The 24,689-nt window shown below is 47.0% G+C and overlaps 1 protein-coding gene across 2 annotated transcripts in view; it reads left to right on the top strand.

The window, feature by feature from the left end:
* The first annotated feature begins 554 nt into the window (after nt 1-554).
* The window catches only part of COL8A2 (collagen type VIII alpha 2 chain), a 293,058-nt gene continuing 268,923 nt past the window's right edge, over nt 555-24,689 (top strand). For both annotated transcript variants that reach the window (XM_068269079.1, XM_068269078.1), the window contains exon 1: nt 555-718. The gene's annotated coding sequence lies outside the window, so the exon portion shown is untranslated. The remainder of the gene's footprint in view (nt 719-24,689) is intronic.

Below are 24,689 nucleotides of genomic sequence, written 5' to 3'. Positions count from 1 at the left end.
TTTGCATACATGGGGCCTAGAGGAAGCAGATTTAGGAGGTGGATCAGCCTTAGCCATAAAAATTCTCCTCAAATGCCAACATAACAATTCAAGTTGTGAGGATGACAGTTTTCCCTTAAGCAGAAAATTCATCACTTGAATAAGTTTCCTTCAACAGCATTCCTTTGCTTCACTGGACCTGTAAAGCACATTATATTGCTTTATTTCTCATGTAAAATCAAGAGCTAAACTTATCCAGAGTTCAGACATTACACCTTGGGCAAAGTCATTTTACCCCACCCAAAACCACCCTTCATCAGTATTGTCCACCCCTCCACACACATACGCCCTTCCTTATAGTCACTCCCCTCTTTAAGGATTTTGTTTTTCTTTCAAAGAAATAACAAGAAAAAGGAAAAATACACTTTTGGGTCTGTTAAACTGGAAAGTAATCTGGGGGCTGGAATCCACTCAAAACCTCTCGGTCTCTGCCCCTTCTCTCTTCTTACACACTCCCGCCCCTCAGTCTTAAAGAGAATTTACTCATCCTGGATATTCACATGTTATAAAACTCCCTCCTTTGCTGAGCTGTGCTCAGCTGACTGCTGTTAGGCTGCAAGGTGCTACTAGGGGCTGACCAGACATCCAGCTGTTACTGTTAGAGAGAACCACAGCTGTCTTCTTTAGGCACCAGAGACAGAAGCAACCTGATGCCATACAGACTGCTGAGATCACAACGGTAAGCCCTGCATTTATTTTTGAACTCTGCTAGTAGCCTCTGACTGCTAGGACTATGACTACTGTATGTGCTACTGCATGATTTAAGCATATGACGCAGGCAGTGATGTAAAGCAGCAATGGATATTAACCAATCATATTGCAATTTTATTATAAGTAGACAGTGAACTTCGGTTGCTATGGGTGACTGTACTTTGCACATCCCTTTTTGCCCTATTAACTGTTGAAAAAAGTATTTTGGGCTACAAATATCTGTTGCAGTGAATTTCTGTTTCAAAGAGAATGACATTGTATGTCTCAGACACAAATGGAAAACTTAAATCGTGAGAAGCAAGGAAAAGCACCAACAATTAATGGTAGCTCATTTCCCAACTGTAACAATAATTAACATTTTGCATGGAAACTTTTATTTTGATTATCTTGAGACAAAGGCGAGCTGTAGTCTGGATGTATCATCAGACTGAACGTAGCACAGCAGGTGCATGCATTGTCCAACCACAGACTTATATTTGCCAACACAGAGGATGTCAGTAGCAGAGCTGGAGACTTCAAGGACATCCAGACCTGATATATGTATCCTGTTGGATGCTGGGTGCATTTGGCATTGCCTATCTTTCTAGAGAGTCTTACTACTTTTGATGCAGCAGGAAACCTATTTTATGCTGTCATTTCCCCAAGGTAATAACTACAACAGAGATTTGGACAACTGTAAAATAGATGTTACAGGTGTTCTCACACATGAAGTCAGAAGTACAGAGACCGTACCTGAAAGGTCAAAGGAAAGGATTCAGGATGCTGACATCCCCCTGGAAAGTAAAATAACTGTTTAATGAGGTCAGACACCTTTCACCTAATGATGATAGTTGTAGTGTCTGTGTATTAATAGAATATAGAAAGGAGAGGTGAAGAACTCTGTTCTAGGCATACTCTGGAACAATGGTGGAAATGTCACAGCATGTTTCAGTACAGGTAAAGATGTTTATGAGTAAAGTACATGATAGAGGATGATTTTTTTACAGTGAGGTTTTAGTGCTAGGTCCCACTAAAACAGATAAGAAAAAGGTATATGAGTGCATGAAATATACAGTGTAATTTATGCACTGCAAGTTACTAGGAATAGTGTAAGTTTTTATGGCTAGCCGTGTGTAAGCTTCTAGGATTACATATTAGGGACCTGAATGTGAGTCTTGCACTTTCTCACATACAATGAAGTAGATCCAGATTTGTGAAACAAGACCTGTGTCTTTATATTGCCAGAACCTTTTGGAGTATATTCACAAAAGATTGGTAAAATGTATGTACACAGAGAGTGCATAAAAGTCTTCACACAATCTACATAGTGTGCAATGCAAATAACATAACTCACATTATACATGCAATGCATGCGCTACTTACTTGTTCCATAGATTGCGTAAATCCCAGTAAACTTTATGTGCACTCTCTGGCGCAAGTACATTTTAACACTCTTTGGTTAATAAACTCCTTCATGTCAAACCACTTTACTCTCTTACAGATACAGAAACTTAAAGATAAGAGGTTGTGGTGCTGTGAAAATTCTTTACAATTATAAACATGCATACTTCTTAGCTGACGAGACATTTTTACCCCTCTTGCTCCGTTGTGTGCCGCTAGATCGTCCTTCCAGCCCTTCAATAGCAACAGAACTTATTGCTTGCCTCCAAACTATCAGGGCCCTTTGACACTGGGACATTGCAGTGCAGTAAATTTAACGCACCACGCCCCCGGGCAATGAAAGTATCTCAGGGAGTTCACACCCCACACCACTGCCGCCAAACTGCAGTGCGAAGCCAGCCTGAATGCGCCTGTACAGAACCTGGCTCTGAACTGTCCACAGAGGGACCAAGTACCAATCCATGCCGACATCAGTCCAGTTGCATGTGTATGCATCTTAATAGGTTTATCTATCTCACCTTATCATGTTTGATAGGGTAAGGTAAATAAAAGTCTTTCATTCATTGAAGTCACTGGGTCAAGAATTTCCTCTCTCTCTCTAAAGGGGCCCATACACCTAACAATTTTCCCACCGATATACAGCAGATTTGATCACTGTGGTCGAATCTTCTGTGAAATCGTTGTGCAAACGCTGACAGAACGATCGATTTCCATTCGAAATCAATCGTTCCCGTCGGTCCGCCCATGCAGAAGATTTCATTCGATCGCCGGCGGGTCGGGAGTGCGTTGATAGCGGCGTTCGAATGCCCGACAACCGACGCTAGCGACAATAGATTACCTGCTCCGGCTGGCGTGTGTCCCCTGGTCTCCGCTGTCCCTTCTCCGTGCTCGCCTCCTCCAGCTTCACTGAACTTTCTGTCCCGGCAGGAAGTTTAAACAGTAGAGCGCCCCCTACTGTTTAAACTTCCCCGGCAGGAAGTGCAGTGAAGCTGGAGGAGCCCAGCACGGAGAAGAAGACAGCGGAGACCAGGGGACACACGCCAGCCGGAGCAGGTAATGTACGCGGGGGAAGGGGGCGGCGGCAGCTTCACAGATTGTGATCGGTTTCATGCTGAAATCGATTCACAATCTGTTTGCAGTAAAGGCAGCCATACGATCCCTCTCTGATCAGATTCAATCAGAAAGGGATCTATCTGTTGGTCGGATCTGATGGTAAATCGACCAGTGTATGGCCACCTTTACTCTGTTTATTTGTGAGTCTTCCATGTCTCAACAAAGACACATTGCTTTGATTTGAGGAGTGTAGCCAAACTAAAGGTGGCCATACACTTATCGATTTTCTCATTTAATTCCTTTCAGATTCAATTAATTTGCTGTGAACCGATGCCCCAAAATGTCAGATCAGTTTTTTATCGATTCTGACTAAAAAAGTATCAACATGATGCAAAAATTTAAAACAATTGGGGGTGAGGCAAGAGCATTGGCAGATCGATGGCCTATAGCTTTAATCTGCATTGGACAGTGCAACTATGCAGTTCAATCAATTTTCAATAGATTCTAGAATAGAATCTATTGAAAATTGATGAATGCTAGAATCTATTGAAAATTGATGTGTAGTGTATGATAGGAATTGATTCCTTCTGAATTGATCCTTTTCAGAAAATAATCAGTGGTTTTGGAACATTGGGTGGAAATCTATAAGTGTATGGCCAGCTTTAGCTTGTTTAAAAAATCTGACTTCGCTCAGTTATGTGTGCAAAGGTGACAGGTAACTTAAATAAGAAAAAGTTAAGGTGCCCATACATCTGGTGATGATGGGCAGATTCGGCCAAGAGACAAATCTCTCTATTATCGAATCTGATAACAGAGAGATCTGTCAGCTGCCCATACACCACAGGTCGATTATCGATTAATTTCATACTGAAATCCATCCGGAATCGGCCTTGTGTGCCGCATCGCCGCTGTGGCTCCCTAATGTAAATGTCTCCTGTGCACGTAAATGTATATATTACCTCTCCATGGCCTCCGCTTGTCCCCCGCTGGCTTCCGGGGTTCCATCTCTGCATACATGCACGCCCTACAGGGGACATGTACATTAGGGGTGACAGCGTCGGGTGTTTTTCGTCTCGATCGCCGAGAAATTGCACGCCGTTACCGCCACGCAGATAAACATCTAACATCTTGCAGCATGCGTAATCGAGAATGCGACCAATATTTGTCCCGAAATTGGTTGCATTGTCGATCAGGCATGCATTTGGCAGCACCGATTTTCATCCAATACGGTTATAATGATCACATTGGATGGATGATCCAAGTCACCTGATGTATTGCCACCTTTACTCATTTGTATCATTTTTTTTATCTTCAGTGACTGTGAGGCTGGGAGGACCACAATGTAGCTGCCTGCTGTAGTGCCTGATCCTACTGCTTCTAACTGAATTGTTCCACTGCTCATAACTGTCTACTAAGACAGTCTTTACTTTGCTTTTCATGTATAACTGACAAACTGAAAGCAGCATGAATGTGTCAAGCTCAGTGGCATAGCTAAGGAGCTGTGGGCCCCGATGCAAGTTTTACAATGGGGACCCCCAAGCTCTCTATACATAACAATTGATACGGTGCACCAAAACCTGCCAAGGAGCAAGAAGGGGATGGGGAACAGTTTGTTATTCATTACTACTATTCAAAGCATCTATAGAAGTGATTATTACCAGCACAGGACCGAAAGAGAGCTAATACTGCAGTTAAGGGAGGGCCCTTTGGGGCCCCTCTGGCCCAAGGGCCCCGATGCGGTCGCAACCTCTGCAACCCCTATTGCTACGCCGCTGGTCAAGCTAAGGTTGCTGATTAAAAGCCTGTACCCACCACATGATTATCCTAATGATTTTTCCGGCGACCAGTGATTTTTTTTTTGAGTGACAAGCAATCGTTTCTATGATCTTGTGACATGGGTATAGAGATCACGTGAATGACGTTTAGCGACGCACAGTGATAATGACCATCACGGCAGATTGGATCTTTAAAATTCTTGACAACTCCGTGCAAAGCACAGCGACTGCTTGACTTCCTGTTTGCGCCCATTGTGTGATGTCACGTGTACCCACTAGCCAAAAGATGGATCGTGGAACGCTCGTTGTCAGGGGGACGTCACTGGATCCATCTTACTCTGTCAAGTGGTATTTAGTTTAAGACCTTTCTCAATGTGTCAGTGAGAGACCAGGAAACACATATGAAAGGTAGAGCAACTGTGTCTTATTTGTAGTACTTTTAAAAGATAACAACTTAAGAATGGATTCGCAAGAGATATCGGCACACCAATGCTTCAAGGAATAGCACAATTGTTTATTGTGTTCAGATTACACAACCTGAACCTGAGCACAATAAATAAGCATGCTATTCCTTGAAAATTTGGTGTGCTGATATCTCTTGTGAATATCATCACCTGTGGAATTGCTTACACCACTTTATCATGCACCCAATCTACCCGACAGTTTTCCCGCTCAATGCCATGGGGGCTGGTTCATGAAGCTGCCCTGCCATAGCAGCTCGAGCTCCATGATAGTACCGCAAGCTAAATTCAAAGCTGCACGCTATGCTCGATCTTGCAGCGGGTGCGTGCCTTCCTTAGTTACGCGTGCTGCGTACATAGTAATGCGCGTTCCTTTAAATGCAAGCTGCTGCTCAATTACTTGGAGAGATATACCACCACTCACCAGGCCCGTTTCTAGGGCTGTGCGGCCGTGCGGGCGCCCTGAGCGCTGAAGGAGTCTGGGCGCTGTAATGGAGGGGGGAGTCAGCCGCGGGGAGGGCAGCCCGACCTCTCGCTCCCTTCCTCTCCACGGGCCGCCCTCCATGCTCCCCCCTCTGAGTGTGACTGCAGGGAAGCGCTGTGTACAGAGTGCAACTCACCTCCCTGGTTCCAATCGCTGCTGGTCTCCTCTTCTCTTCATAGCCGCTGATAAACACGATGCTTCCTGTTTAGCTGGAAGCAGCGTGTTTATCAGCGGCTGTGAGGAGAAGACAGAAGAGGAGACCGGCGGCGATTGGAACCAGGGAGGTGAGTTGCGCTCTGTACACAGCGCTTCCCTGCAGTCACACTCGGAGGGAGGAGCACGGAGGGCGGCCCGCGGAGAGGAAGGGAGGGAGAGGTCGGGCTGCCCTCCCCGCGGTTGACTCCCCCCTCCATACTGGGCGGCAGCTACCTATCTAACCTATACTGGGGTGCACCTACCTAATCTAACCACACTGGGGGGCACCTACCTAATCTAACCACACTGGGGGGGGGGCACCTACCTAATCTAACCTATACTGGGAGGCACCTACCTAATCTAACCACACTGGGGGGCACCTACCTAATCTAACCACACTGGGGGGCACCTACCTAATCTAACCTATACTGGGGGGCACCTACCTAATCTAACCACACTGGGGGGCACCTACCTAATCTAACCTATACTGGGGGGCACCTACCTAATCTAACCTATACTGGGGGGCACCTACCTAATCTAACCACACTGGGAGGCACCTACCTAATCTATCTAACCTATGCTGGGGGCAACTATTCTAACTCCCTATATTAGAGGCACCCACCTAGCTAACCTGTTCTGGGGGCACCTACCTATCTAACCTATACTGGGGGCAACTATACCGTCTACCTATACTGGAGGCACCTACCTGGCTGACCTATACTGGGAAGCACTATTTTAGATATAATTGGGAGTGTTGAGCTTTTACAGAGGGGAAAAGCGAAAAACCAAGAGTCCTTTTTTGGGGTCATCCACTTCACCCCTTCACAAGTTTGGATTATATAGAAAGGATTCCAAAAAATTCCATACCAAGTCTTTCAAGTACAGAAAAATATCAAAAAGATTTTATTGACACAAATTTCCAAAAGATTCCATTAAAAATTCTCTGTGAGAAATTCCTTGCGGATGCTTCAACTGTAAGATATGATCACTGTCCACCACCTCACAGAGAAAAAAAGATCCAAAGAGTGATAAAGAAGACACAGTGTACACACTGAAGTCCATATACGTGACTTCAACACTTGTCTGAAGGAAAAGTGTCAAAAGCTTTTGACACTTTTCCTTCAGACAAGTGTTTATCACTCTTTGGATCTTTTTTTCTCTGTGAGGTGGTGGACAGTGATCTATACATCAACATTACTTATATGTAATTGTTATGTGTTTTCTTTTTAGACAATACTCTTTGCAACTCGGCCTGATGAAGGGTCCTGCTGGGCCCGAAACGAGCGTGTCATTGCCTTTATATTGCATTAACTTTTGAGTGAAGTACATGTCTGTGTTACATATCTTACAGTTAAAGCATCCGCAAGGAATTTCTCACAGAGAATTTTTAATGGAATCTTTTGGAAATTTGTGTCAATAAAATCTTTTTGATATTTTTCTGTACTTGAAAGACTTGGTATGGAATTTTTTGGAATCCTTTCTATATAATCCTGACCTATACTGGGGGCAACTATACTGGGGCACCTATGCCTGGCTACCTACACTATGCCTGGCTACCTATACTGGGGGGACCTATAGCTGGCTACCTATACTGAGTGCAACTAGACCTGGCTAACCTATACTGCGGGTATGTATACCTGGCTCCGCGGGGGGGGCGCAATTTTAACACCCTTGCCCTGGGTGCATTTTAGCTTAGAAACTGCCCTGCCACTCACTAACCCGGGGTCCACCGACACTGAGAAATGAAGTACCTGAAGGTAAAAATAAAGTAAAGGTTAGATACTTAACTTGGTACTGGGAAGTCTGTGAATAATCCAGAGTCTTTCTCCGTTCCCCTCAAGCTTGCTATTCCAGCGCTGTGATCTGCTGACCTTATTCAACAAGGGCTTCTACGAGCAAGGCCATACAGCTCTGGCTCAAGAGGGCCCGCGCCGACGCAATAGCATCATGCCTTTTTCTTCATGCACAAGCAGCTCTGTTCTACTGTGCGGGTGTGGGCCATCAGTGCACCTGCGCAGTGTGGCTGCACTCGGTCATGGATGGGAGCCATGAAGAAGAGAGTCCTGGTGCGCAGTGTTGGGCTTAAGAAGAGTCAGATTTTTTTGTTTTTGAAATCACTGGTTTGCTCTAAAGCCTTACTTCACTAGACTGGATTTTTTAAAAATTAGTATGCGAGAAGATGTGCCATTACTAGTGTTGGGCGAACAGTGTTCGCCACTGTTCGGGTTCTGCAGAACATCACCCTGTTCGGGTGATGTTCGAGTTCGGCCGAACACCTGGTGGTGTTCGGCCAAACTGTTCGGGGTTCGCCCGAACTGCAGAATGCATGGCCGAACATGGCCGAACAGGGCCCCTGTTCGGCCGAACAGGGCCCTGTTCGGCCGAATACTGCCCCCCTATGCCCCCTATGGGGTCGCAGGCATAAGGGGGGAGCATGCCCCGATCGCGGGGGGGGTCGGAAATTCCCCCCACCCCCTCCGCTAGCGCTCCCCCCTCTGCCCGCTTCCCCATACAAAAAGTTTGAAACAAGTTCAATAGTACCTGGCTGGTGGCACTGGCTGGCAGTGGAGTGAGGAGGAGTCCGAGTAGCAGAGTGACGTTGAGGCCGGGCAGCGGGCGGTTCAGCGCTAGTACCCTTGTGGTACTTCCGCCCTTTCTCTGACCTCACGTCCTCTGCATACGAGGGTACGCATCACGCGTACCCTCGTATGCGTCATCACGCAGAGGACGTGAGGTCAGAGAAAGGGCGGAAGTACCACAAGGGTACTAGCGCTGAACCGCCCGCTGCCCGGCCTCAACGTCACTCTGCTACTCGGACTCCTCCTCCTCCTCACTCCACTGCCAGCCAGTGCCACCAGCCAGGTACTATTGAACTTGTTTCAAACTTTTTGTATGGAGAAGCGGGCAGAGGGGGGAGCGCTAGCGGAGGGGGTGGGGGGAATTTCCGACCCCCCCCGCGACCGGGGCATGCTCCCCCCTTATGCCTGCGACCCCATAGGGCCCCCAAAATGGGCATGTTCGGGGGTCCCATTGACTCCCATTGAGTTCGGCGTTCGGGCCGAACATGCCGAACATCTGGCCCATGTTCGGCCTGTTCGGCCCGAACCCGAACATCCAGGTGTTCGCCCAACACTAGCCATTACTCACACAACTTTTGATGCAGCTGGAAAATTCAGTCAAGTGACGATCAATCCAGAAAGCACGGTGCTGGCAAGAGAGCCGGTGTTTCCTGCTAGGGAGTAGCTTTCATGAACATAATTCAGAACAAGTAGTGTATTGCTTAATAAAATACCCCCAGGCGCTGAAAAATGTTGCTGTGGCCTTGGTTTTATGCTGCTCAGCATGGGCATAACAATCACCCCAGAGTCTTTGGGGGACCCTCCTTCTCCCCAACCGCAAGTGCAGCCAATTAGCAAAGAAGCCTCCCCATTCACTCACAAAATTTATCCGTTACCTCCTCCCGCCATGCAGAGTAGCGAGTAGCGGGAGCATCTGTCATTTTTTTTTGCTTCCAGGCGCTGCTTCACAGCAGAACACACAAGACCCTCATGGGGTTCGGGGACCAAGAGGGCCCCATGCTATCATTTTTGCAAGGAGGCCCTATTAAGTCTAATTACACCCCTGCTGCATCAAATTGGGATATATACACCAAAAGATTGTATCCACTAAATATTTCTGGGGTGGGGGGAGGAATGAACCCAAAGTTTTTAGATACATTTTTTTGCAGCCAAAACAATCAGACGTTCAATACGTGTAAGAGAATAATCTTCTGCCCCTTCAGAGGGATCCCTACAATGGAACAGAGCCATAAGCTAGGTCTTCAGCTGTGATACATATTGCAGATACATATTGTTATTGTGCATTTACAGTATATAGCACTGATATTACTGAGCAGTGGTGTAACAATGCGTCTCCCCTCTTGCATTCCATCCTGTAGTGTTTGCTACTGTTTTAGCATCAACAGAGGATTTCATTTGTACTACTGAAGATTAGTTAGTGGAAGGGCCCTATAATGACATTTATATGCAGCTTCATCACACCGAGTTACACCTCTGCATAAAGACATTATTTAAAATGTCCATTCTGCTATTAGCCACCACGCACAAGTAAAGGCAGAGAGATTTACAGTATGTGTAGTAGAAGGAGCTGAGGCACTTTTCTTATGCTCTGTGTGAATTTAAAGGCACATGTTGAAATTAACTGATATGAGTTTAATGATCTGTGCAGGGCGTTTGTTAAAAAAGGGCGCCGGGAAAAAAGGGCGCAGGGTTTTAAACGATAAGCATGAATAACGTTTGTTTTAAACGATAAGCATGAATAACGTTTTAAAAAAATTGTGCTATATTTCGTTTAAAAATAATGTTTTATAAAGTTATCAGGGCCGGATTTACAGCTCAGGAGCCTATAGGCACAGAAGTTTTGGCGCCCTAAACCCCGCCCCTCCATATAGACCACGCCCAGACCACACCCCTTTTCTTATCAAATAAAATCACACAAAGTAATACCGGTATTACCAAAAACAAGTAAAGAATACCAACAATATGTAAATATTACTAAGGACACACATAATTTACCAAATATAGGCCAATATTACCAACAAGCAGAAAATAATACAAATCACAAGGAAATGTTACTAAAAACACATAAATTGTGACAAATAGTTTCTAATCACAGGCAGGTAATAATAAGTAGATTTTAGAGATAGGTAGATTCTAGTTATAGGCAGGTGGTGGTAGGCAATATGGATGGTCAGTTGATGCAAATTTTACTGTGGCCTAGACAACAACCTCCTCCCCTGCCTTTATACAGTACAGGGTGGCGCACAAAAGACCGGCCCAGCTGCCTGTCATGAGCGCAAATATCCAGGAAAACGCTAGCTGGACTGTCCATATGCACCTCTTGCTCTATCCCAACTGTGTGTGTCCTCTCCCGCTTTATTGAAGCCTGTGTCGCCTTAATTTGTGTATGAGAGCGTTACCCATACAGCAGCAAAGATAGGTGACACAGGCTTTAATTAAGCTGGAGAGGGCACAATCAACAAAGATTGAACAAGGAGCATATGGGGGCCAGCCAGCGTCTGCCCGTAAACACATGGCAGGTAGCAGGGTCAGTCCTTTGTGCGCCACCCTGTCTGCTTGCAGCCTAGACAAGAACCCCTCTCTCATAAAGCTCACTTCCTGTGGGACCTTCCTTCTTCCCTAGATCAATGGTCCTATGGGCCCTTTCACACCAGAGGGCTTTTTCGGCGTTTTAACGCCACGGCCGAAGTTGGCGTTTTCCTAGGTAAAAGAAAGTCCATAGACTTTCATTTTACCATTCACACTAAACGCCGCGTTTTGGAGCGTTGCGTTTCAACGCTCCCAGGCGCTTTTTCTGGGCCTACCGCGGCGTTTCTCATTACAATTGATTGTAATGTATAGGCGTTAAAACGCCTTGAAAACGCCTGCAGCCAAAACGCAGCGTTTTAGCCTTTCACCGCTCCCTGTAGTGTGAAAGAGCCCTAAGCAGACCCTGGCCTAGGTAATACCCTCTCCCTAGGCAGACTGTGGCCTGGACAATAATCATTCTATACGCACGCACGCACGCAAACACACACACCATAAACCATGCTATTCAAAGGACACCAGAGAGGATTTATACTGCAGATTTGATACTTACCTGGGGCTTTCTCCAGTCCCATAAGCACATCCCTTGCTGTCCTCCCGTGGTCTGCTGTTCACACAATCAGACCCCGAGTGATGAGACTGAGCCAGTTAAAGGGGAACTTAAGTAAGAGGTATACGGAAGCTGCCATATTTCTTTCCTTTTAAGCAATACCAGTTGCCTGGCAGCCCTGATGTTCCTCTGCCTCTAACACTATTAGCCAAAGCCCCTGAACAAGCATGCAGCAGATCAGGTGTTTCAGACTTTGAAGTCCGATCTGACAAGACTAGCTGCATGCTTGTTTCTGGTGTTATTCAGATACTACTGCAGAGAAATAGACCAGCAGGGCTGCCAGGCAACTGGTAAAAGGAAATAAATATGGCTGCATCTATACAGTACCTCTTCCACCCTGTAACGGTGCTGATTGCGGCTGAACAGCAGACCGCGGGAGGGACTCGGACGCGCTTATGGGGATGAAGTAAGCCCGGGGTAAGTATCAAATTTGCAGCATATATCGTCTCTGATTTCCCTTAAATGGCATGATTTATGGCAGTACAAATTAAAGGAAAAATTTAGAATTTCTAACTACAAGCATTCATGCATACATGGGGCTTCCTCCAGCCCTTGGCAGGCCACAGGCTTCATTGCGTCCTCCTGGTCCTGCCCGTTCCTTCACTATCCAGTCCAGTAGTTTGGGACTACTACTCATGCGCAGCTGTGGCCGACTCACACACGTGCAATGGTGAGCGACTAAGCCCAATCGTGGCTTTAACTGGGCAAGACAGGGGAGGAATGGACAAGCCCTAGAGGACGGAACGGACAAGCCATAGAGGACAGAACAAAAGCCCTGGGTAAGTATAAATGTTTGTAGCTTGAAAGCCTTACAACATTGAACCACACCACACCACTAACACACAGACACAAACCCTTCCCCCCTAATAAACCCACACCACCAACATGCAGACATAGGACTTAATTCATGAAGCTGCGCTGCTATAGCAGCATGAGCTACACGACAGCAGCGCGAGCTAAATACTGGGCTGCATGCTATTGGCGGTCGTGCTGTGTAGCGGCCTTCCTTAGTTTCGTGCCCTGTTTACATAGTAATGCACGTTCCTGGGTGGTGTGAAGTAGTTGCGATACTTCATACTTCAATGTTAATTAAACATAGTAGTGGCTGCGTTAGTGAAGTACAACACCCAGGAGCGCGGATTACTATATAAACAGGGCGCGTAACTAAGGAAGGCACGTTATACAGCACGACTGCGCGTAGCGTGCAGCCCTGATTTTAGCTCGGCTGCTATCATGTAGCTCCACAGTTTCATGAATCAGGGTGATAGACCCTTATCTCTCCCCCACCCCACATAAACCCACCCAACCAAGCAACACACAGACTTATGCCGAGCATACACGGATTTTTTTTTTAATCAATCAAGCCGCTGATGGCTCGATTGATAATTTCCGACAGGTCCGATGACCCGCCAGATCGATCCCCGCGGGCGGACAATAGCAGGGAATCGAGCGGAAGATAAGGAAGCGCCTGCGGGGACGAGCGGGAATCGATCCGGATGGCCGCGGGGACGCGGCGGAAGTCGATCCGGTGGCTAATCGAGCCCCCGGATCGCTCCGTGTATTCCCAGCATTAGACTCTTCTCTCCCCTTCACCAACACACACCACCAACACACAGACTTCTCCTTCCACCCATAACCCCACACCACCAACACACACACTCAGGCACAGGATGGTATCCTCCGCCCAATAAACACACCCCCACCCCCAATAACACTAACAGACACAGGGGAATAGGATGGTTTCCCCCCCCCCCCCATACCACCAACGGTCACAGACACCCTCGGTGCTCCACCCTAAACCCCCCCCCCCCACACACATAAAAGCAGGTAGCAGTAAAAAAAATTACAACATAAAGTTACTTCACCATACTGCTGTCTCTGTCTGTCGCACACGTGTGCAGACAGCTTCAAGACCCCAATAGTATATACAGAGGGCGGGGCGGAGTTGTAACTACAGACAGACTGAGACAGTACAGGGTTATCTCCTGAGTCCTACCTACAGGGATGTTTCCTCCGCCCCCTCCCCGCCTGTCACATCAAAACACATGCCGAGCGGCTGCCTGCCTAATTGGACAAGAGAGGCGTCGGTGGGGCGGAGCTTCTTCCTACCTGTGCTGCACCTGTACGAGTTGCCCTCCTCTCTGTCCCCCTGATCAAACTGGCGCAGGCAGGATAATTTTGCCGGTTGGGTCCGGATCATGCCGCTGCCCACGTGGTTTACATTAGTCAGAGCCTCAGGAGAAGGCTCCAGCGGGCAGCAGCAGAGACAGACAATTGCGCCGCCCCCCGCCGCCAATACACGCAGCAGCTGCTTTCAAGTTGTTGCAGCGCTGCGTGCAGGCATGATTACGGCAGCCGGTGGGCGGGGAGAGCGGCACGTAAGGACTGAATGTGTGTGTCACTAGCCACCCGCCCCTCAATGTAGTTGCGGCCGCTGGACCGTGATACAAAGAGAAGGAGGCGGGCGGGCGGCGCTGGCATTAGTGTTGATTTTTCTGGCTTCCCATCTTAAAGGGACATGATTTAAAGGGACTCCGAGCATAACTTTCAGGGCCGGATTTACCATAAGGCACACTAGGCACGTGCCTACAGGCGCCTGATTGGCCAAGGGGCGGGTTTAAAGGGACTCCGAGCTCAGAAAAAAAAGGAAAGTTGCACTCACCAGGGGCTTTTTCCAGCCCAGTGCTGGTCGGGAGGTCCCACGCCGGCGTCCTGGCTCCTCTCCTTCTCCCCGCTCCGGAATGGCTGGCAGGCCGCAGATCGGGCGACACTCTCCCGAGTGTCGGGCTGCTCCTTCCGCATATGACGCGGATTACGTCACATGCCGGCCGCCTCGCGTCATCACGGCGGCCGGCGTGAAAGTACTGCGCATGCGCGCTTTGTTCGCGCATGCGCAGTACTTTCACGCCGGCCGCCGTGATGACGCGAGGCGGCCGGCGTGTGACGTAATCCGCGTCATATGCGGAAGAAGCAGCCCGACACTCGGGAGAGTGTCGCCCGGGCTGCGGCCTGCCAGCCATTCCGGAGCGGGGAGAAGGAGAGGAGCCAGGACGCCGGCGTGGGACCTCCCGACCAGCACTGGGCTGGAAAAAGCCCCTGGTGAGTGCAACTTTCCTTTTTTTTCTGAGCTCGGAGTCCCTTTAAACCCGCCCCTTGGCCAATCAGGCGCCTGTAGGCACGTGCCTAGTGTGCCTTATGGTAAATCCGGCCCTGAAAGTTATAAATCATTAAATAATGTGTATGAAATCGACAATTGTAAAAACGTTAATCTTCCCTGTTTAAAAAGTGAAATTTATAATAATGTTTTATAAAACATTAATAAGAATGTTACTAAAGCTACACCTAACCCTACTCTCACACAGAACCCTCCCTGTACCTACCCCTAACCCCTAGACCCCCCTGGTGGTGCCTAAACCTAACCACCCCCCTGGAGGTGCCTAACCCTAAAACCCCCCTGGTGGTGCCTAACCCTAAAACCCCCCTGGTGGTGCCTAACCCTAAGACCCCCCTGGTGGTGCCTAAACCTAAGACCCCCCTGGTGGTGCCTAAACCTAAGACCCCCCCTGTGATAAGCATTAATAACGTTTAAAAAAATATATTGTACTGTTTTTCGTTTAAAAATAATGTTTTAAAAAATATTGTACTGTTTTTTGTTTAAAAATAATGTTTAAAAAGTTATAAATCATTAAATAATTATTATTATTATTTATTGTATTTATAAAGCGCCAACATATTACGCAGCGCTGGTGTGTAATCATGAGAAGCAGTTATAAAACATTAAAAGTCTCCGGGCGCCGCTTTTAAAACGTTATTTTTCTCCGGCGCCCTTTTTTCCTGTTGGGCGCCCATTAAATGATATTTATTATGGGAGTGAATGGCGGCGCCCTTTTTGTCCACCTGCCTCATGCGCCCAAATTTCCCGCTTCCCTGTGCAGGGGCGTAATTACAGGAGAGCAGCCTTTGTGACTGTAGGGGGGCCCAGAGCTGTAAGGGGGCACCAACTACTACTTCACTCCCTCTGATAAAGGGGTCCATCTTTCAGATCAGATGATGATTTGTAGTTACGCCACTGGATCTGTGTACGGTATTTGGAAATGAATCAGTGTGGCAATATTTATGTGTAAAGAGGAAGTAAAACATACAGTATGTATTGAGGTATGACAGTATCTCATGCCCTTCAGATGAGAAATACTGTATGGAGAGCTGTTTCTCAGCGACATCTGTCACCTGGTATATCATGTGCCTGAAGATGGGAGTCTAGATGATCTATAGATTTGTTTTCATCTGTTTATTCTTCCTAAATCCTGGTACTCTTCTTTTTCTCTTTCACATAGCCAGAATTTATTACAGGAAAAAATATAACTATATTAAGGTATATAGCCTATTAATGGTTACAACTAACAAAGCATATATAGAAGTGATCAGTACCATCTTATCAGCAAAAAAGAGTTAATAAAGGGTTTCAAGGAGGGCCCCTGGCGAGCCCCTATGGGCCAGGGGCCCTGGTATGGTCGCTACTTCTGCATTCCCTATTGCTACACCACTGATTGTATAGTGTTTTATAGCTATAGGGAAAGTATAATCCTGTTTAGAACCCATTTCCACTGCAAATCGTGATCACAATCATGCTGCAATTTTAATTGTGATTTGTAGCTTTTTGTAAACACAATTTCTCATGTGGGCAGCATGGTGTGTAGTGGTTAGCTTTCTCGCCTTGGAGTGCTGGGTCCCTGGTTTAAATCCCAGCCAGGTCACTATCTGCAAGGAGTTTGTATGTTCTCTCCATATCTGTGTGGGTTTCCTCCGGGCACTCTGGTTTTCTCCCACATCCCAAAAACATACAGATAAATTAATTGGCTTCCCCCTAAATTGTAGGCACTAGATTGTGAGCCCCTCTGAGGGACAGTTAGTAACAAGACAATATACTCTGTACAGCACTATATAAATTCTTAAATAAATGTTGCAATGTTTACTGCGATCATCCTTATGCTGCAAGATAATAATACCGGGATTTCCCTCCAGTTTTCATGACCTCCCATAGACTACCACCCAAGCGCAACTACAGGAAAACTGCAGCAGGCAGGGGAAAAAAAATCATATCACACATGATCGTCACAGTGAAAAATGGGTACCATGATTTCAGTGTTAATCACAGTGCCCCTGCAATTTCCTAAATGCTGTAAAAATGTGTGAAATCCAATTTTCTGTTCGTAATGCAGCTAGTAAAAAAGGGCTCTTTTTGTTTCCTTTATTGTTAATGTAAGCTTTTGGCAATGGGTGTTACATAGTTAGGCCTGGAACCCACTAAGAGAGCTTTTCTGCTTAATGAAAATTTATTAAATGATGTTCAATGGTACAGACTACCCTCGATGATCATTCTTTTTGAACAACTGTCAGGATGCATCACACATGAGGACAGGATGCATCACACATGATTGCGTTGATCCCATAGACTCCTGCGCTAATTACTGCAATCGTTCAGTGTCTCATTAGCTCCTTTCGTTTATTCCCGCTGTACACGATTGCAGAAGGTGGATCGGGGAACGCTTGTTCGCCGTATCTTTCCTAGCTGGGAATTTCCTGATCCATCTTTCCATGTCTGTAGCTTTACTCACATCATTATACTGTGCAAGGGAAGGGCTCTCTCCCCCTTTTGTGTCTTGGATTTCATTATACATTTTATACATCATGTTACTTTTGTCACGGTCATTACCAATTCTGTATTTTGTATCGAGTCTGTATTTTGTCACCAATTACCGTAGGTATTTTGTATATTGGTGTATATCATTGTCTGCATTATTATGTACCCCATGTTCGTTTCTTACTTTGTACAGCGCCACGGAATATGTTGGCGGTTTATAAATCAATAATAATAATAAGTCCAGTCCCTTCCCCAGAATGGGTGTTCTGTGGGGCTAGCATAAGTGGCAGCAGTTTATTTTTCTTTCTTTTCTTCTTCTTCTTTTGTTTTATGTTTTAACCACTTGAGGACCTAGGGCTTTCTACCCCTTAAGGACCGGCCACTTTTTTTCCATTCAGACCACTGCAGCTTTCACGGTTTATTGCTCGCTCATACAACCTACCACCTAAATGAATTTTGGCTCCTTTTCTTGTCACTAATAAAGCTTTCTTTTGATGCTATTTGATTGCTCCTGCGATTTTTACTTTTTATTATATTCATCAAAAAAGACATGAATTTTGGCAAAAAAATGATTTTTTTAACTTTCTGTGCTGACATTTTTCAAATAAAGTAAAATTTCTGTATACATGCAGCGCGAAAAATGTGGACAAACATGTTTTTGATAAAAAAAAAACCCATTCAGTGTATATTTATTGGTTTGGGTAAAAGTTATAGCGTTTACAAACTATGGTGCCAAAAGTGAATTTTCCCATTTTCAAGCATCTCTGACTTTTCTGACCCCCTGTCATGTTTCATGAGGGGCTAGAATTCCAGGATAGTATAAATACCCCCCAAATGACCCCATTTTGGAAAGAAGACATCCCAAAGTATTCACTGAGAGGCATAGTGAGTTCATAGAAGATATTATTTTTTGTCACAAGTAAGCGGAAAATGACAATTTGTGAGAAAAAAAAAAAAAAAAGTTTCCATTTCTTCTAACTTGCGACAAAAAAAAATGAAATCTGCCACGGACTCACCATGCCCCTCTCTGAATACCTTGAAGGGTCTACTTTCCAAAATGGGATCATTTGTGGGGTGTGTTTACTGTCCTGACATTTTGGGGGGTGCTAAATTGTAAGCACCCCTGTAAAGCCTAAAGGTGCTCATTGGACTTTGGACCCCTTAGCGCAGTTAGGCTGCAAAAAAGTGCCACACATGTGGTATTGCCGTACTCAGGAGAAGTAGTATAATGTGTTTTGGGGTGTATTTTTACACATACCCATGCTGGGTGGGAGAAATATCTCTGTAAATGACAATTTGTTAATTTTTTTTACACACAATTGTCCATTTACAGAGATATTTCTCCCACTCAGCATGGGTATGTGTAAAAATACACCACAAAACACATTATACTACTTCTCCTGAGTACGGCGATACCACATGTGTGGCACTTTTTTGCACCCTAACTGCGCTAAAGGGCCCAAAGTCCAATGAGTACCTTTAGGATTTTACAGGTCATTTTGAGAAATTTCGTTTCAAGACTACTCCTCACGGTTTAGGGCCCCTAAAATGCCAGGGCAGTATAGGAACCCCACAAATGACCCCATTTTAGAAAGAAGACACCCCAAGGTATTCCGTTAGTAGTATGGCGAGTTCATAGAAGATTTTATTTTTGTCACAAGTTAGCGGAAAATGACACTTTGTGAAAAAACACAATTAAAATCAATTTCCGCTAACTTTTGACAAAAAATAAAATCTTCTATGAACTCACCATACTCCTAACGGAATACCTTGGGGTGTCTTCTTTCTAAAATGGGGTCATTTGTGGGGTTCCTATACTGCCCTGGCATTTTAGGGGCCCTAAACCGTGAGGAGTAGTCTTGAAACGAAATTTCTCAAAATGACCTGTGAAATCCTAAAGGTACTCATTGGACTTTGGGCCCTTTAGCGCAGTTAGGGTGCAAAAAAGTGCCACACATGTGGTATCGCCATACTCGGGAGAAGTAGTACAATGTGTTTTGGGGTGTATTTTTACACATACCCATGCTGGGTGGGAGAAATACCTCTGTAAATGGACAATTGTGTGTAAAAAAATCAAAAGATTGTCATTTACAGAGGTATTTCTCCCACCCAGCATGGGTATGTGTAAAAATACACCCCAAAACACATTGTACTACTTCTCCCGAGTACGGCGATACCACATGTGTGGCACTTTTTTGCACCCTAACTGCACTAAGGGGCCCAAAGTCCAATGAGTACCTTTAGGATTTCACAGGTCATTTTTGTTTCAAGACTACTCCTCACGGTTTAGGGCCCCTAAAATGCCAGGGCAGTATAGGAACCCCACTAATGACCCCATTTTAGAAAGAAGACACCCCAAGGTATTCCGTTAGGAGTATGGTGAGTTCATAGAAGTTTTTATTTTTTTGTCACAAGTTAGCGGAAATTGATTTTAATAGTTTTTTTTCACAAAGTGTCATTTTCCGCTAACTTGTGACAAAAAATAAAATCTTCTATGAACTCACCATACTCCGTACGGAATACCTTTGGGTGTCTTCTTTCTAGAATGGGGTCATTTGTGGGGTTCCTATACTGCCCTGGCATTTTAGGGGCCCTAAACCGTGAGGAGTAGTCTTGAAACCAAATGTCGCAAAATGACCTGTGAAATCCTAAAGGTACTCATTGGACTTTGGGCCCCTTAGCGTACTTAGGGTGTAAAAAAGTGCCACACATGTGGTACCGCTGTACTCAGGAGAAGTAGTATAATGCGTTTTGGGGTGTATTTTTACACATACCCATGCTAAGTGGGAGAAATATCTCTGTAAATGACAATTGTTTGATTTTTTTACACACAATTGTCCATTTACATAGAAATTTCTCCCACCCAGCATGGGTATGTGTAAAAATACACCCCAAAACACATTATACTACTTTTCCTGAGTACGGCGGTACCACATGTGTGACACTTTTTTGCAGCCTAGGTGCGCTAAGGGGCCCAACGTCCTATTCACAGGTCATTTTGAAGCATTTGTTTTCTAGACTACTCCTCGCGGTTTAGGGCCCCTAAAATGCCAGGGCAGTATAGGAACCCCACAAGTGACCCCATTTTAGAAAGAAGACACCCCAAGGTATTCCGTTAGGTGTATGGCGAGTTCATAGAAGATTTTATTTTTTGTCACAAGTTAGTGAAAAATGACACTTTGTGAAAAAAAACCAATAAAAATTAATTTCCGCTAACTTTTGACAAAAAATTAAATCTTCTATGAACTCGTCATACACCTAACATAATACCTTGGGGTGTCTTTTTTTTCTAAAATGGGGTCACTTGTGGGGTTCCTATACCGCCCTGGCATTTTACAGGCCCAAAACCGTGAGTAGTCTGGAAACCAAATGTCTCAAAATGACTGTTCAGGGGTATAAGCATCTGCAAATTTTGATGACAGGTGGTCTATGAGGGGGCGAATTTTGTGGAACCGGTCATAAGCAGGGTGGCCTTTTAGATGACAGGTTGTATTGGGCCTGATCTGATGGATAGGAGTGCTAGGGGGGTGACAGGAGGTGATTGATGGGTGTCTCAGGGGGTGGTTAGAGGGGAAAATAGATGCAATCCATGCACTGGGGAGGTGATCGGAAGGGGGTCTGAGGGTTTGGCCGAGTGATCAGGAGCCCACACGGGGCAAATTGGGGCCTGATCTGATGGGTAGGTGTGCTAGGGGGTGACAGGAGGTGATTGATGGGTGTCTCAAGGTGTGATTAGAGGGGGGAATGGATGCAAGCAATGCACTGGCGAGGTGATCAGGGCTGGGGTCTGAGGGCATTCTGAGGGTGTGGGCGGGTGATTGAGTGCCCTAGGGGCAGATAGGGGTCTAATCTGATAGGTAGCAGTGACAGGGGGTGATTGATGGGTAATTAGTGGGTGTTTAGGGTAGAGAATAGATGGAAACACTGCGCTTGGGTGGTGATCTGATGTCGGATCTGCGGGCGATCTATTGGTGTGGGTGGGTGATCAGTTTGCCCGCAAGGGGCAGGTTAGGGGCTGATTGATGGGTGGCAGTGACAGCGGGTGATTGATGGGTGGCAGTGACAGGGGGTGATTGATGGGTGGCAGTGACAGGGGGTGATTGATGGGTGATTGATAGGTGATTGACAGGTAATCAGTGGGTTATTACAGGGGAGAACAGATGTAAATATTGCACTGGCGAATTGATAAGGGGGGGTCTGAGGGCAATCTGAGCGTGTAGGCGGTCGATTGGGTGCCCGCAAGGGGCAGATTAGGGTCTGATCTGATAGGTAACAGTGACAGGTGGTGATAGGGGGTGATTGATGGGTAATTAGTGGGTGTTTAGAGAAGATAACAGATGTAAACGATACATTTGGGAGGTAATCTGACGGCGGGTTTGCGGGCGATCTAATGGTGTGGGTGGGCGATCAGATTGCCCGCAAGGGGCAGGTTAGGGGCTGATTGATGGGTGGCAGTGACAGGGGGTGATTGATGGGTGATAGGTGATTGGCAGGTGATTGACAGGTGATCAGTGGGTTATTACAGGGAAGAACAGATGTAATTAATGCACTGGTGAATTGATAAGGGGGGGTCAGAGGGCAATCTGAGCGTGTGGGCGGGTGATTGGGTGCCCGCAAGGGGCAGATTAGGGTCTGATCTGATAGGTAACAGTGACAGGTGGTGATAGGGGGTGATTGATGGGTAATTAGTGGGTGTTTAGAGAAGATAACAGATGTAAACGATACATTTGGGAGGTAATCTGACGGCGGGTTTGCGGGCGATCTAATGGTGTGGGTGGGTGATCAGATTGCCCGCAAGGGGCAGGTTAGGGGCTGATTGATGGGTGGCAGTGACAGGGGGTGACAGGGGGTGATTGATGGGTGATAGGTGATTGGCAGGTGATTGACAGGTGATCAGTGGGTTATTACAGGGAAGAACAGATGTAATTAATGCACTGGTGAATTGATAAGGGGGGGTCAGAGGGCAATCTGAGCGTGTGGGCGGGTGATTGGGTGCCCGCAAGGGGCAGATTAGGGTCTGATCTGATAGGTAAAAGTGACAAGTGGTGATAGGGGGTGATTGATGGGTGATTGATGGGTAATTAGTGGGTGTTTAGAGGAGAGAATAGATGTAAACAATGGATTTGGGAGGTGATCTGATGTCGGATCTGTGGGCGATCTATTGGTGTGGGGGGGTGATCAGATTGCCCGCAAGGGGCAGGTTAGGGGCTGATTGATGGGTGGCAGTGACAGGGGGTGATTGACGGGTGATTGATGGGTGATTGACGGGTGATTGACAGGTGATTGACAGGTGATCAGGGGGATAGATGCATACAGTAAACAGGGGGGGGGGGTGGTCTGGGGGGGGGGGTCTGGGGAGAATCTGAGGGGTGGGGGGTGATCAGGAGGGGGCAGGGAGCAGGGGGGGGGATAAAAAAAAAAAATAGCGTTGACAGATAGTGACAGGGAGTGATTGATGGGTGATTAGGGGGGTGATTGGGTGCAAACAGGGGTCTGGGGGGTGGGCAGGGGGGGGGTCTGATGGGTGCTGTGGGCGATCTGGGGCAGGGGGGGGAGAAATCAGTGTGTTTGGGTGCAGACTAGGGTGGCTGCAGCCTGCCCTGGTGGTCCCTCGGACACTGGGACCACCAGGGCAGGAGGCAGCCTGTATAATACACTTTGTAAACATTACAAAGTGTATTATACACTTTGTATGCGGCGATCGCGGGGTTAACATCCCGCCGGCGCTTCCGTATAGCCGGCGGGATGTTGCGGCGAGCGAGCGGTGACAGGCGCCGGCGGAGGATCGCGTCACGGATGACGCGATCGCTCCGCCCATGCCCTTAAATGGACCGCCGCCTCTGTGGGTGAGGCCGTCCTGCAGGGCTCCACTTCCCCGCCGCCCCTGTGTAGTGGGCGGTCGGGAAGTGGTTAAATTTGTCATCCTGGTATGGGCAAGGGCTGTGAAGTGGAGGTACATTTTTATCCTCTTTCCTGGAGTTGGCCTTTAAAACCTTTGTATTATTATAAAGTAGCCAATCAGATTACATTTTCCAAACTCCTAATATCACCAGTGTAATACCTGTGCAGCAAAACGCTGAGACCCGAACTGCAGCTCGGATTTCCGGGTTTCGGCGAGCTACTGACGCCAATGGAGCGAAGGACAGCGCTCGGCTCCCATTGGATCGGTGGAGGACGCATTCTCAGTACGCGTTCCGCCGATGTAAACAGTAACCACATGTGTGTTGCATGTTAGCTGACACGCCGAGCTTCTATTAGTTGTTTGGATTCTGTTTGTTTCTGATTGGTTAGTTCTTGTATATAAGCATGGTGAGCGCCCCCAGACATTGCCCGAGCATTTAGCTTTGGCTTGTTGCTGGGTATGCGCTCAGCCGCTCACAAAACTGTTTGATTCCTGTTGCCAACTCTGCCTTGCATCCTGACCTCGTTAACCTCTGCTTGATTCCTGTTGCCAACTCTGCCTTGTATCCTGACCACATTTAGCCTCTGAGTGATTTCTGTTGCCGACTCCTGCCTTGTAACCTGACCACGCTTTCTCTACTGGATTACCTGTTGCCGACTCTGCTATTGTACCTGGACTATGCCTTCTAGCTGCCTGGATCGACCTCTGTTTGGATACGGACTTGCATGAATGCTGCCTGGACCGACATCGGCTTGCCTAAAGATTACGCTATCTCTGGAAGTGTTCTGGACTGTCTTGCTACTCTAGAATACCTGCCTCTACAATCATCTGGTTCACTCGTCTGGAGTGCCTCATCCTACAGGCCTTTAGGTGACTATCATCATGGCCGTTTCTACGGCCGTGCGGGGCGTGCCGCCGCCCGGGGCGCTGCTGGGAAGGGGGCGCTGTGATGGAGGGGGGAGTCGCAGCCGCGGGGAGGGCAGCCCGACCTCTCCCTCCCTCTCCCCGGGCCGCCCTCCATGCGATCCCCCCTCGGACGGACTCGGAGTGCAGAGTTATTATGCGCAGGGAAGCGCTATAGAAAACTACTCACCTCGCTGGCTCCACGCGCTGCTCTCTCGCCGCCAGTCTCCTCTCTCTGCCTACACGCTGATACACACACACGCTGCTTCCTGTTTAGCAGTGTGTGTGTGTATCAGCGTGTAGGCAGAGATGAGAATGGCGGCGAGAGAGCAGCGCGTGGAGCCAGCGAGGTGAGTAGTTTTCTATAGCGCTTCCCTGTGCATTACTCTGCACTCCGTCCGAGGGGGGATCGCATGGAGGGCGGCCCGGG

Source organism: Hyperolius riggenbachi, chromosome 2 (assembly GCF_040937935.1).
Source record: "Hyperolius riggenbachi isolate aHypRig1 chromosome 2, aHypRig1.pri, whole genome shotgun sequence".
NCBI classification, from domain to species: Eukaryota; Metazoa; Chordata; class Amphibia; order Anura; family Hyperoliidae; genus Hyperolius; species Hyperolius riggenbachi.
Note: the sequence above shows the minus strand (reverse complement) of the source record. Positions and strands in the feature narration are given on the sequence as shown.